The 15,232-nt window shown below is 40.5% G+C and overlaps 1 protein-coding gene across 2 annotated transcripts in view; it reads right to left on the reverse strand.

Annotated features, from left to right (window-relative positions):
- CRB1 (crumbs cell polarity complex component 1) overlaps nt 1-15,232 on the reverse strand; it is a 112,450-nt gene that overhangs the window by 81,069 nt on the left and 16,149 nt on the right. The gene's annotated exons all lie outside the window — the stretch shown is intronic.

Raw genomic sequence — 15,232 nt, forward strand, 5'->3', positions numbered from 1 at the left:
CAAGAATTTTCCATGAAACTGCATAATTTTAAAAATCGTGATTAATTGTCTCCGTAACAAAATAAATGGCTGTATTCAGATAAGCACAGCATACATATGTAGGTATATACCTGCTGCCTTAAACTCCTTGTTAGGCATACTAAGCAATAGCAACAAGGTGCCAAATACTGAGTGCCTGAGGTAGGTATGTTGGCCTGGGCTGAATCCTCCCCAATCACAGCTTCTCTGCCAACAACATCAAGTGAGCTAGACTGGAGCCTGTGCACTGGTGTCTGCTATAATCAGGTCTCCCAAATGCAGCACAGTCATAGGTGAAGAGTGCAATGGGGTTCCACTGAACACTGAATTACTCTCACAGTATCGCGTTCGGTATGGGTCAGTGGAAATGGCGTTATCATCAGCACCCATCCTGCAATGTTTGGGAATTTTGTTACTCACATATAAACTGACTCAAGGCTGTGGAGATGGTAAGACCTAAAGGGATGATTGCAAATGGTGTGTTTGCTCTAGACCTCTATCTTGGTCTAAAGGCCAAGCTTTTGAATGTTAAGGAGAGGTTAGTGGAAGAAATCGTGGAGTTGCCTCCAAATACCATGCTAGTAAAATGAAACAATGTCAGACCAAACCTCATAGATAGTGATTAATGGAGAGAAGAAAGGCAAGTAATTATTTACTGACATAAAACAATTAGAAGAGAGGGACCATATAAATACTGACCTGAAAAGCCAAATGCATGTATAGTGTTTTAATTCCTACTAATCAAATTGGAAAATCTGATCTGAAGTGTAAGGAGGGTTTTGTCCAGTACGATTTTTTCTTTTGGAACTGATTTTCACTGTAAGAAATCCTCTATTGTATAGCAACCATCTGAATACTATCAGACTTCTAATGTGATTATGATATGATGCTCCTCAAAATATGAGGGCAAAACTGTGAACAAATATTTTGCAAATTGTTAGATATTGCTTGAGAAAAAAAAAAATTATTTGTGTCACAGGAGGGAAAAAAAGCAGTCATATCTTGGCCAAGAACCTCTGAAATAAAGCTGAATGTTCCTTTTGGAGGTAAGGTAATGATTCAGAAGGGAAAGACCAGTGGGCTGGAGAATGAAAGTTGCATTAGTCCTGTAAACATCCTATTTTCTTCTTTCAGTTTATATTTTTATTTTTGAGTTTTGTTTGGAAATATGAAGGGTATGTATCTTCTACAGCAGTTACTTGAAACTGAATGGCAGAACAGTGTATGTTTGTGCAAGCAGGCTGTTGTGGATGAGCTAACTTCTCCGAGAAATTCAGACCCATCTGCCAACAGTTTCTGATTTCTTCTTGGGTTTTGGAATTGAGATTCCGGAGGGAATAGAGAAGGAGATGGGGTACTGAAAGAGAAGCGGCGTGTAGAGGTGCTTATCGGTAACTGGAGCTAAACCGATGCTGATAAAGTCCTGGGACAGATTCCCGTCTGGCTGGGAAAGTGAAAGGTTAGGGTTGGTCACCTGAGGATAACAACCAGCTACTGGGTGTTGTTACAGAATATAAACTGACTGTGAGGATGCATTTTCATTATGTGTATTTTAATACATAATATAATTTAATCCATTTTTTCCCAGGAAGGGGAAGTGGAGGAGGAAAGACTCAGGCGGCTTTGCCAGCTTAGGAAGGACTGTACACAGGAGCAGCAGTGCCTCTGAGAATGAAAAGCACCAACCTGAATGAACTCGGTGCTCATGAACAGGTACATTGACTGAGTCAAATACCTAATACATACTTGCTTGAACAAGCAGACTAGAGATTTCTGTAGTTACATCAATAGTAACAATGACATCATGATTTAAAACAAACTAACAGTGGCCTTAAATATTACATAGAAATAGTTTTTTGATTGCTTACTTTTGGGTGTTGCAGGTATAAGTAAAACCTGATAAATGTTTCTGTTTGATCTATTTTTACTGTTGTGATGTTACCTTTCTCTTCCTCAACTCACCCTCATTTATGTTCTGATGTCCTAGCTTACATAATTTTTTATACTACCCATGTAATTACTTTCTTTTCTTTAGCCTGGAAAATTACAGAGCTTATTGCAATCTGTTAATTACAGTTAAAATAAGCAAAACTGCAACTGCATTCCTTAGGAACTTTTGCATCCCATATGTTTCTTGGAATTGCACAACTCTAAAGAGCTTTCCTTTCAGTCTGTCTACCTCCTTAAAATTCATTAAAAGTGCATGTTTGAAGAAATGTTGCCAATTGGAAGAAATTAACTATAACTATTGTACTGTGTAAACTACAAGAGGTGAGGTCAATCTTTCAAATGCTTCTTAAGTAGGACCACTGTGACATGAAAAGGAATTTAGTTAATTATTACTACTTTTCCAGAGATAATTTGTTGTAATGACTGGTGTGAGAGAAGCTGAAACATTTGCCAGCCTGCAGTTTTGATAGTGACATACTAGCTTTGAGCACTGGTTAAAAATCTTCATAGCTCTCTCTGAGGCAGTAACAGTGGTTGGAAAATGAGAGAAGAGGAAAGAAAGCCCTAAAAGCACAGTCTGTAGTAAAGGCAAGCAATTTGTCTCCAAGGTGACACCACAATGGGAAAAACATGAAACAGAAAACCTTTCCTGGATTTTTCTAAACTAGTATCTTAATTTCAACTCCTGGCTTTCATAAAACAAATTTCTTACGCAGAAATTGCCAACAGACAATTTAATAAATCCAATACTCCCTAGAGGATGCTTTTGTCTGATTTGTACCACAAGTTTACAGCAAAGTAATAAAATCTTTTGAGTTTTATCTTCATTCTAATGTGCTGTGCCATGGTTTTTATTATTTGTATCATTCTTGAGGAACACAGGAGTTACAAAGATCTTAACAGAAACCTAATCACTGCTGAGTTTTAGCTTACTTGTGATTTGCAGGCTAGGACCAAGAGTTTTCGTTAGGGGGGTGCTATACAGTAGTTTTTTCCCTACAGCAAAACTGAGTCTAAGAAAGGTGTTCATCAGGGTATGCAATTATCATACTGTGGTTATGAAATGGCAGGCAGTTCACCAGGACATTCCCATGATTTTTTTTTGAGAAAAATCATATTCCTGTATGACAGGAGTGCTTCAGAAAATCCTTAGATCCTGGACTGCTAGTTAGAGCACCATTTCTCACCTATTTGAGACCAGTTATTTAATACGACCTCCCCTCCTGTCCCATGGAAACTCAGTTTCCCTGCCACTCTGGAGTGATGTGGAAGGATGGATTTGGGAACCTATTGAGAGCTATGTGGAAATGAGAGAGGAAGAAGACCATAGCTCGTGGATGCTCTGTGATGTGGCAGAGTGCGATGGTGTTTGGTGCAAAGGCTGGCTCTGAACTGATGGCTAAAGAATATTCTTTACTACGTTTGCAGAAAGAGCTCGAAGGGATGGAAATGTTTCAGTGTTTTAGGAAGCCTGGTTTTTGGTGAGGTTGCAGAGGAATACCTGAGAAGGCCTCATGCTCTAGCTCAGATATGCAGAAGAGTCATTTTCTTTCTTAAGCAATTAAGGTCACTTCAGCAGTGACTTCTTCTGATAGAGAGTCTTAAACCGGTAACATTAGAAAAATGGAAAGAAAACGCTGATCACTTTGGATTTACACTGACTGACGCTTGGAGTAACTATCAGTCTCTTTATAAACGTTGGTACATTAACCTAATTGCGAGAGGAATTGGTGCCAAGCATTATACCCCATGGTTAAAGACTTCTGATGCAGATGGGCTGTGTGGCCGTAAATCTCTTTGCAGTGAAGCTTGCCATCTGCTGGCCAATCGTCAGTACTACCGGGAACGTGTCTACCTGCATCCTTTGCAAAAACTGCCACGAACTACTACATATAAGAAAAGTCGAGAACAAGACAGTAATTTTTGTCCTCTTGGATAAGCTTATTTAAAGTCATTAAAGTAATCTTGTTAGTGTATGAATAATTGAGATTGTGTAGCTAATCAGCACTAAAAATGCGTGATTTTGACAAGTGAATTCTCCTTGGTGATCAGAAACCCCTGTAGTGATACAAAATAATTTTTAGGATCTTGGAAATGTATGACAATGAGCATAGGAGGGAAAAATTCAATTAGTGGGAAAGTTAACATAAATAGGGCAGGAGTTCTGAAAGGGCCAGAGCAATTTGGCACAGATCTTCTGACTCTTGATGAGGAAATTAGCATTCCTCAGTTAAGCAGGTAATTTTGAAGAGCTCATCTGTATATCTTTCCTGGCAGTTTGGAGGTTTGGGGTTTTTTGTGGTTTTGTTTTTGGTTGTTTTTTTTTTTTTTCTAGATCCTGTTTGAATTGGAGACCTAGAGGGTTCATGTGTGCTTCTTTAAATGTTCTGTTATCTTAAGTTGATAAAATCAAAAGTAAAGTGAATTGATGGTCCCCAGTTCTGAGAATCTGATTAGACATCTCAGCCGTTCAAAGCCCACAAGCAAACTTGCCAAAGTTTTGGATTGTTTGTGTCAGAAATCTCCATCAGGACATGACCCTTCCTACAAGTTGGTGAAATATCACAATCAGCAGCAGAATTTAAAATCAAATTTCAATCACTGCTAATCACATTGTTATGAACTGGAGTTCACTTGACTGTGGTCATGTGTGTATTTTCTAATCATCTCATCGCACCTGAAGGCTGCTTGCAATTTGCAATGCTATTCTTCAAATGTGCCCTGTTCCCCTGAAGGAGGACTATAAGCTTCACAGAAGCTTTTAACACTAATGGCTTCAGAGTCTTTTACATATTACATGTGCTGCAGAGATTTTTCTGACCTTTTTAACAAAGCCAAACTTTTTTCTTGGGGGGGGGGAGGGGGGGGCGGTGGTGAAAATCTATGAAATCTATGCAAAGATAGATAACTTCTTAATGCCCATATAGTCATCAACATTGATGAGTTTACTGCGCTTTGAGGAGGATTTCATTCTTTTATTTCTTAACTCTTTGCAAAAAAAAAAAAGTAATTACTTCACACATTTGAATTAAAGCTAAAAAGCTACGCCAGATAATGCAGATAAAGCAGTTCACAGCAAGGTCTGACTTTTTATTAATTCATATATAACAAAACCCCAATATGATAGCCTTATGAGTTGAGAAATGAAACTTTGAAAATACTCCTAAGGAAAAAAATGATCAAATTACAATAGCAAAAAAAAATGTGTTCTTCTTTAAAAACAAAAAAAAAAAAAGCCAAAACCCAGAAAATGTGTGTCAATAGGATTCTTTTTGTTGTTTTCAATTTGCTTAAATAGCTTCTGTGATTGACCACAACCAAGACATCAATTACAAGAAAGATAAAATTTCATTGGGATAAATGAAGCAATCATTGCTTCTCTTAGTGCTAGTACTTCAGTCTGTCTTCTGTTGAATCAAAAGCAGTATACAGCACTTGTTGACAATTGAAGGCTTAACTTTATGATCAAATAAACTCATCAAATAAGTCATGGGATAACATGATGGTAGCAAGGGTTTAAATAGCCCAGTGTCTGGAGTTTGAAATGAGAAACTTCAATGGTTGTGTTCATTCTTGTTTAAAACTTACCCCTGGGATTTTAAAACAAGTGTGTGAGTCTCTGTCAGTGAAATATCAAGCTCTATGACTTTAGTAAGATGTTGAAATAACTAGCTTTAACTAGAAATATAAAAATATTGCCCAAGGCATTTAGGGCTGTGTTGAGGAGCGCTTGGTTTGGTGTAACTAAGTGTATCTCCATTTATCTGCAGCACACCATGACACAGAAAATACAGTTCATCACTATGACAATAACATCATTGCAAAGACGGTCTTAGAAAGTTGTGGCTGTGCATATATATTCAATCTTGATGTATCCTGAAGAACTAAGGAAGAGGTAAGCACAGCTGCATAATCAGCAGTGACAGAGATCAGGATCAGATACCTTCACCATGGACTGAAAAGCAGAGATGCTGTTCATGGATCATCATTTGGCAGATGGGGAAGAAGAGGACATGAAAACACGCCGTTCTGGATAAAGCAGAGCCAGGTAAGGGGCTACCTTAGCCCTCAAAACAGCTTTTCCATTGAGATCTCTATGAATAAATAATTTCAGTTTTTCCATGCCGTTTTGATTTCCAGACTAAAGTCTCAAACTTCTTAGATATTGTAATAGTGCTATTCTAGCACTTCCCATCTCACAGTGCATTTGGATACAGTCTTATTTAATGTAATGAGCAGCTTGTAGTTACTGTGGTGCCATTTCTCCTTTGCGGGCTCCACCTGAGAGGAAGCTCCAGCCCTAGGACCTAACCTGCTCTATCCACAGCTGGAATTATTACTCAGTCCGCTCAGTGAAAAAGCATACCCTGGCGAAGGCACAAACAAACTTTTGCCAAATAAGCAAGCACTTGTCAGTGTGCCTACAAATATTGTGGTCATAAAGGGTTAATCCTGAATCTTTAACTTAATTTGTGTGTCCAAAACATCCTAGCATGTTGTTATAGAAACCAATTTCAGGCTTTAAATCTTGAATCACAATTATTACCATAGTAACCACCACCGCACACAGGCAGAAAAGAAAAAAGGTGGTTACACAAATATTCCATTTCTATCAAAAAAGCCAATTATGTTTTCAAGTACATTTGTATTGACAAACCCAAGGAAAGTAAATTAAAAAATTTGCTGAGGCAGAAGTATTGTATAATAGTGCAAGAGTAACAACTGAATAGCATTGCAGTTTTAAAATTTGTTCAGGAAACACTCTAAGACATATATATATATATATATATATATATAAAAATAATACCTGTGATTCAAATTACAGAACTGGTTATTAAATTAATGTTTTCATTTCACTATTCTCCAAACATTTTTGCAAGCTCACACTGATCTGGTGCTGCTCCCCAAGAATGAAGGCGGTTACTCTTGGCTGTCATTTTCCTTTGCTCTCTTTTGCCTTTGTGCCATCCCAGACTTCCTTAACCTTTGAGCACTTTTCAGCAGCCACAGTCCTTACAGCAGTGCCAACTGGTTATCCTAAACGCAGCAACAATTTGGCAGGCTTTCCCACAATGCAGCCATGCAATGGCTGTTTATCCTGTTGCAGTGAGGTGTGCTAGTTCCAATGCACTTGCCTGGCGTGCACGCACACACGGCTGCCTTGCAGCCAGCGCAAAGTGCTAGAGAAAAGAGGAGAGGGGGGTGAAGCTCAGTGTCCTGTGAGGTGTGCTGTCAGCAGTGGAAAAATAAGCATCTCAAAAATGAGGTAAATATTTTCTTTACTTCTGAAAGTAAATCTTATTTGGTTCTTGCTTTCCTTTGGATCATACCCCAGTGTCTGTGCTGGGAACAGAAGCAGAATCAGGCCTGGGAGCCCCACAGGGCTTCTACAGATTGAATTTGGAGGATTTTTAGTTCAATTGGACTTCAGCAATGCAGACTGGTTTCCAATGTGAATAAAAGAGTTTATCCACTGCTGCTTTACCTTTACATTTAAGACTACAGCACTGCTGTCTAAGTTGATAGTGCATAGTGACCACTGTACTTTTACTATGCACAAGATAGTTTTATTTGTGTAAGATGCAGTGCGGTGAATGAAGAGACAGGACGCTGCTTGATGCAAGCAAGATGTCAATTTATTGTACACAATCGCGAGTTTATATACGTTTTCAGAAGCTGCGCACTTTAAACAGATTGGTTCTTTAAGCTAAGCGTTACATACTAGGCCATCCCTGATTGGTTAACTACAAACAAAGGACACTTTAAGTAAGATTTTACAGTCATCAATTAACAGCAAGGTGTTACTTCTCCTTGGTCTCATCTGTTCCTCACTCCCTTATCTTTTCTCAGCCTGACTCACCCTGTTGATTGTTATCTGTTCACCCTCCTTGTCCTCCCAGGGTTTGTGACCTACAAGCTCCAGCACATTTCCCTCAGCTAACTGATTGGTACTTATGGCCCTGATTTCCAGGCCCCCTCCTCAATGCAGGACAGTGGCTGATAAGGCCCAGAAGGCAGCTGGTACCCATTACAGTCAATGATGCAGACACTGATGTAGAAACCAAACTGACTTCTGCTGTGCAATCCCTGCATACAGGGATCCTTGTATATAGGGTATACTGTGCTACTGTATATGCTTCATCTGAACGTAACTTTCCTCATAAGTCGTTTCATGACATGTCTCCACATTCTTATCTTCTAAGTTTGCAGAAGAATAAAGACGTGAGCGTAATGTGGTGTTCCTTCTCCCTTTAGAAATATTGACATTTCTTTTTCATTTAATTCACACAGCAGAATTTATTCTTAATCCTACAGAACAGGATTTCTCCATACAGGCACATAGGAGATAAATAGGCAGGTGAGCAACAACCGTGATACACAGTGGTAGGAACCTGGGGGCCAGCTTCAAGTTTTGTATTCTGTGAGCTCTTCAGAGGCAAAGAACATTGAAAATTTGTTGTGCTCAAAATCTGAAACAGATTTATTTAGGTAATAAATGTGATTGCTTATAGGAAAGTTTTGGTGATTCTGCAGGTTAAATGCCTTTGTCCCAAGGATTCAATCAATACCTTTCCTGCCTGCACTGCTCTTAGGGCTTCATTAAAGCTGGGGACATCCTCAGTATATAACTCAGGATACAGAGCCGTGTGTGTAAAGATCTGTCCTGTGAGACAAAAGGTTTTGCAGAAATAGAGAAATAAAAAGAGGCATCCTAGGTGAATTAGTTAGCAGTGTGAATTATGTCTTCTACTTTATCCTGTATTGCTTGCCCTTAGTGAAGTTCTCAGCATGCCTAGATGAACTTCTTTGGATGGGTGGATTTGTAATACTTTTGTGAAAGGTGTTGCTCCTGCCTTGCTCCCAAGAGGTACAAGCATGGCAGCATCAAGCCTTTTAAAATTAATGGAAGCATAATCCGGCATTCCCAAACCTGATATCAAAACCTGGTGAGGGGTCCAAGTGGTGCTGGGGAAGTGGAAAAAACTGAAAGCAATGCTTTCAGTTGGAAAGATACTGCTTGTGTTCACAACTATGCTAAGGAGGAAGGCTCAACTAAAATGTACACCTTGGAAGCAGACACCTGGCAAAATGAAGAAAATGGTGCCAGAGATGAAAAGGGTTGCAGAAAGACCAAAGTGTGGTCTCGCTTCTTCTCTGCATCAGTGTGTGGGGGGGATTTTCAGGAACACAGAGGGAGTAACACAGCATAAAACTGTCAGTTAGTGAGTTTGGGTGAAATCCAGTTGCTCCTGGTTCTGTTTGAATTTCAAATAGTGGAAAATAGGGAGCAAAGGAGCTGTTGCCTCTCGAAGAGGCCAGATCTCACCCTGAGAGACACAAGGTCTCACAGCTTCCCTGGCGTCTGGCAAGAGTTTATGGCACTTTGGCTTTGTGTAAGGCAGAGGGTCCCAGCTCCCATTGAGCTCCTGGCTCCCACTGAATTCAGCCTCAGGCAAGGAGCTGGGGCTTGGCTGAACTGGGAAATGCTGCCCCTCATGCAGACCAGCTACCACTGACTCGCAGCATTGAAATTTCATTTAGGTCAGAACATGCAAGCAGCCACGCTACCACTGTGCTCAGCTGCTAACATAGGAAAGAAAAAGTAGTCAGAAATGCTGCCAACTGCTGCTAAATCTTTTAATCTACAGAGTTTAGGGTACAGGGGCTAAAAATTGAGTTCAAAATTGACTTCAGGTCCAAATTCTGTGTCCATGTGTTGTTTCCTTCTGAAAGCTGTTAGAAGGCATCCTCTTCAGTCTCCTTTATCTGTGGTTCTGCCCTCTACTTCATTACCTGTCCTTTTCATAACACAAGAACAGCATACAGCAGTGATTCCAATATACAATAGCCTATGAAGGTGCTGTAATTTTAAAGCAGCCTTAAATGTCTGAAACATTGACCCAAGTGCGATTTCTTTCGCGTGAGCGAAAACTGAACAGGTTTAAAGCCCTGATTGTTAGAAATGCATCACACCAACCTGTAACATGAGGCAATAATTTCTTTTCTGGTGAGGGATATTTTTTACCTCCACTTTGCAGGTCACAGACTTCAGAAAATTAGATTTTTCCCCTCTGTAAGTCATGCTTAAATTTTGGCTGCAAGGAAACGTGTATATATGCTCATTGGTCAAACATACTATACTAGTAAATAACAGGGAAAATGTTATTGTCAGGTGTGGTGTATCACACAGCCTATATGTTCACAGCCAGGTTTTGATGACTCCCAGTTCAACATAGTCTCCATAAGCACTTGTTTTTATGGCATTTGGATAACCAGAAATCCCTTCAAGGCAAATCATATCAGATGCACCATATCCCTTCTGCACAGCAAAATCTCTAGCAACAAAACGCATGTTCATAAAATGATGTTTTCTAACATATTAGGATGGGGGCAAAATCTATGACAAAACACATAAGGGTTTTTATAGAACTATTCTTTTTCCCAGCTGGCTTACTATGCTCTGCTTTGAGGTCTGTAAGGAAATGATTGTTTTAAAGTTTCTAGGTGCAAAGATGTGTACTGATGTGTGCAGATGTTGAGATTGCCTCCAGTAGGTTCTCAGTAACACAGCTGAGAACTAAATGTTGCTGAAGCCAACAAAATGCAGCAGAACAGCAAGATCAGCTCCAGCTTCAGACTAGCATCACACTAATATCCATAGCCACCGGAGTGCATGCTGTCCCTCCAGGCTTGCTGAATGCATAGTCCTTTTCTCACACAATTTCAGTTTCATACTATGTAACAGTACTCTCATATCAAAATCATGCTGCTGCTTCTCCTGTCTCCCCAGACTGAAAAAATAATCAGCCCTGTGGCAGATCAGCATTATGTTGCTGGAAATACAGTGCACGGTAATTTAAATGCCACAGAAATCAGAAGAAAGCTTCAGTATGGCTACAATGCACAGTGAGTGCAGAGAAAGCAAGGTCATTCTTTTCCAATGTGAACTTTGTAGAGGAGTTCACATTCCAGGCCTTTCTGTTATTTACTAAATTATTTTCAATAGAAATCACCTACAATTAGCTCTGCTTGAGCTAATTACTAATTGGGATTTAGAGGCTGCTTGGGGAAAGTCGCAGTTCGTGTACTTTGGGACAGGCTAGAGCCTAACGGGGAACTGGCACAAGCAGTTTCAGTCTGCTCTCCTGCTGGCAGCTACCGACAGAGCCGAGGGCATCACATCGAGATTGGTGAAGAACAAAGGATGTGACCATGGTCTGCAGAAATTGCCCTCACTGACCTCATACAGATAAAAATCAGCCACAGGCCCAATGGAAGGATGCTATATTGTGAACTTTTACAGAGGGTTAGTCTTTTGAATGCTAGTTTCATGTAACACTGAAGTTCTGTCATGGTCATGGTTCTGACACAAAGTCTGCAGTAGCTTTCCTGACCTCCAAACAGACTGTATTGTAGCATTCTAAAAAATCTACTCACTTGTAACAGAGGAAGAATTAGTTTGTTTCATGGTTTTACAACATTTTATTTTCAGAGTAAGCTCAGAAGCAGATCCTAATAACACTCTAAGCTACATGATGTGAAATTACAAGTCTCAGTCCACAGACCACCATAGTTTCCTCTCCCCTGATTCAAAGAACTGTTTGCTGATTAATAGCAAAGCTCTGTGTCCACCACCAACACAACATATAGCCTGGAGAGTTGTTGTTCCACCTCTCCCTAACAGCCACCACTCCCTGCTTGTCCATACTACAACCCTAGAGAGGACTGGCCAAGCTCCGGCTTAATAACACCCCAGAAGTCACTTGTATCCAAAGGCACTGCACTGTAATCAAATGAAAGAATGAAAGTTAAACAAAAGCCAAGAGAATAGCAGCTGCAGGTCACCTTGCCTTCTGTCATATGAAAACTTGGACTGAACTGAGTTTGTGGGATAATAGAAACTATTTTTGTGAGAGTTGTTCATGAATTTTTGAAGGTTGCTAGGAAAATCAGAATTCTTACTGTACTGGTGTCTACAAAGAATTCCTCAGTTTGACATTTACCATTCTGTTCAGATAAGGAGCTGGCTATATCACATGGTTATTTGTGCAGCTCATTTGGCTGCCTTTCGCTTTGCAGCAGAACACGATGAGTTGTCTGTGTAGTGGTGACCACAGCAGAGTGCACTGAGCTTGGGACACTGTCAGGCCAGAGGGGGCTTGTAGATCTCCTGCTCTCATCCATCCTGGCATGTTTTTATCTCATAGCACTTGTCTGGCTGGCTGAGTCACTTGATGACTTTCTCAGAGGGTTCAAAGCTGTATGTGTCACACTAGTCCATATGCTCTACTGCGGTGACTTTTCCTTCCTCGTCTCCTACATAACAATAACAGAAAAAACCCTTTGAGCTATGATGTATTCACAAACCCCTTTTTATGCCTGATTTTTTTAAACTTTAACAAATACTCGGTTCAATAATGCGATACATCATCCCTAGAAGTCCAGATCATTTAGCAGTATAGCCATAGCCAAAGCTGTTTCTAAGGCAGCTTATGTCTCTACAACACCAAAGTCTGTTCTAAAGCAAAGTACCAGGAGCCTTTCCTCACAGAAAAGCAGGATCTTGGACTGACCTTCTATCCCAGACTTCACTTGAGGTGATGGATCACAAGCTCATCTTTGGGTTTTTTTTTTTGTGGTTGTCCACAACTCAGGTACAGGATTTTATTGAAACTTGTTGCGTGTCGGGCGCAGAGTATGTCCCCTCTCCTGCGTATTTGGCTGCCAGGGCTGACCAGGATCAGACAGCTCCATGGCTTTAGGAATTCTCAGCAGGGACCTGCCCCTCCTTTGCTTGGAAGCTACTTTTAAGTCCAGGCTCTCACCCCTGGTATCTGCTTGGCCATGTATTCCACTGATCCAGTCCTGGACCTTGACCTGGGCTTGACCTCACTATGGATGTGCCTGGTGGTCGCTGGACCACAGCTTAACCCTGGTTACTGTGCCCCAGAACTGATTTTGATCCTGCCTGATTGACTGCAGCATCACTACAGACTTGTCTGGCAACCACTGGACTGTGGCTGACCCCAGCTGCCATCACCTGCTCTGCCTGCCTTGCTCAGGTCCACTAGGGCTGATCTCTTCAAGGTACAGCCACTGCCCTGACTGCTCTGCTGTCATACTCGGCTCCTAGCTTCCCTTCCCTTGCAGAGCAGCCCACACCTGTGGCTCCCTGGCTGTGCCTTTCAGATTGAACTGGTTTTGTTCACTTAATAAAATCTCAAACTCCAAAACTACGTGTGCCAGACATGGAAATGAAGGATATGTTTTTTGAGGGTTTTTTTAAGTGTTACACTGAACTATTAGTGCTTTCAAAGAACTTTCCATGCTCAAAGCAGTGTGCAAGAATCCTACGGTTCGGGAGAATTACATCAACTACTCGCCTGAGCCATGCAGAGTCAGAGATCTTGCAGGGAATCTCTTGGTCTCGCAGCACCAATCCCAGTCTCCAGTGTGCATGTCTCCTTTGAGAAGGAGTGACCCAAAGGAAGAGCAAGAGTAGGTATTGAAAACTCACTCTGTAATTAGGAATGTCTTTCTCTGAGACCTTTGTAAGGTGCTTCATTGTAGAAATAAAGCAGAAGCAGAATATTCACCATCATCAGGGTATGCCCAGGAGCCTTCCTTGGGGAACACACTAAGTAATAATTCTCTTGTATTAGAGGATTATCACTAAAAGTCAAATTGTTTCTGTAAGCCTAATGTGGTGATGTGTTTTATAGCCAAAACACCTGCCACTAAGGCATGGAATATCTTACGAATGAAGAGGTTTCCAGCAAGCTTTCACCAAAATTAGATCAGCAAGGCTTTTGCCAGTAAAATAGTACAAAATATAAAAACAGGAGCAAATAAACACTATCCAGTAGCAATCAGTATATTGGTCTCCTTTCTTGGAGTTGTTTTTATTTTTTTAAAAAATTGTTCTATTTCCCTGTTAATATTCTCCTTTATTTCCTCTGTTTATTTAATTTATGTAAGAGGTAGATCTCACTCCTTGTCTCCTTCCCTTCCTAATTCTCACTTTTATGTCTTCGATTTTTTCCATGCATTCTTTTCTTCCTCTGAGGCCTGATCCAAAGCAGAGTTGGATTTACAGGGCAGCAAAGGGAAGTCACAGTAACTTTGCATGGCTGGTAGGTGAGTCTGCAGTAATTGTAGCCCCAGGACGCAAGGTCACTCCTGGCACCAGCTTGACAGGGTAACACAGATGCCTCTGGAGCTGTGAAGCGCTCACACTCCACAAAATGATCCAGAGAACAATAAAGATACTCTGGCCTGCTATTCCCCTGGAGATAAGCTTTAGCCATCCCTGTTGCGGTGACAGTAGAATTTGTGTCAACAAATCTGCTCTGAAGACACAGGGAGAACTCAGGATGTTGGTGCTGTAGTAGCTGGGGAGTGGAAGATAAGATTAGCAAGCAAGAGAAATAAAGCCTCCACAGCTTGACACCGAGAAGCTTTCTCTATCTGGAGAAGCTTTGGTGCCACACAATGATGAAAAAACAGAAAGAATACCAGAAAGAGACCTTCCTCACAATGATACTTGTCTAGACTTACCAGTACAGACTATATATAGGGCAGCATGCCGACCCTGCTTTGTATTAAATTATGCTATATAAATAATGAGATCTGTGCAATACTAAAAGACTGACCAGGAAAAAAATAAGATTTGATGGCAATAATGAATACATGATAAATATCTAGTGCCTATCTTGCTGGGAGCATTTTTTGCAGAGAGCTCTATGGCAGGGCTTGTTTTATGATCCCACAGGGCATCATACAACACACTGTGCTGAGAGACTGCAGAACAGATTGGGAGGTAATTCTCAGTACTTAATACCTGGGGATTCTCAAAAGCAATTTTCTCTTAGGATCACATTTCCTTTGATCATTGGGATTATTAATTATAGATAGCCTTGAACAGAACCAGGCATTGTTACTGTACTACTCAAACAGTGTCTCATTTAAAAGGAATAAAATATCTTACTTAATTAGAGGTTCAGCTGTGGTATCTTTTCAAGATACTTCGTAATTGATTTGACTGTGGTAACCTACTGTAACAGATATTCTATTAATAATCAAGAGAGCCTGTAGGCATAACAACATAGGAAAGAAGTGCCAAAATGTTTGTCATTCAGCTTGCTAGGGCACTTGGAGTATAACTGTCCAATATAGCATTTAGACTATGGATTATCATCTATAGCCCAAAAGCAGTTACACTTCTGTGGAGCCCCCTCCTTTGTGCCATTTTTCTTGATTGGAT

This window comes from Falco naumanni, chromosome 11 (assembly GCF_017639655.2).
Source record: "Falco naumanni isolate bFalNau1 chromosome 11, bFalNau1.pat, whole genome shotgun sequence".
Lineage (NCBI taxonomy): Eukaryota > Metazoa > Chordata > Aves > Falconiformes > Falconidae > Falco > Falco naumanni.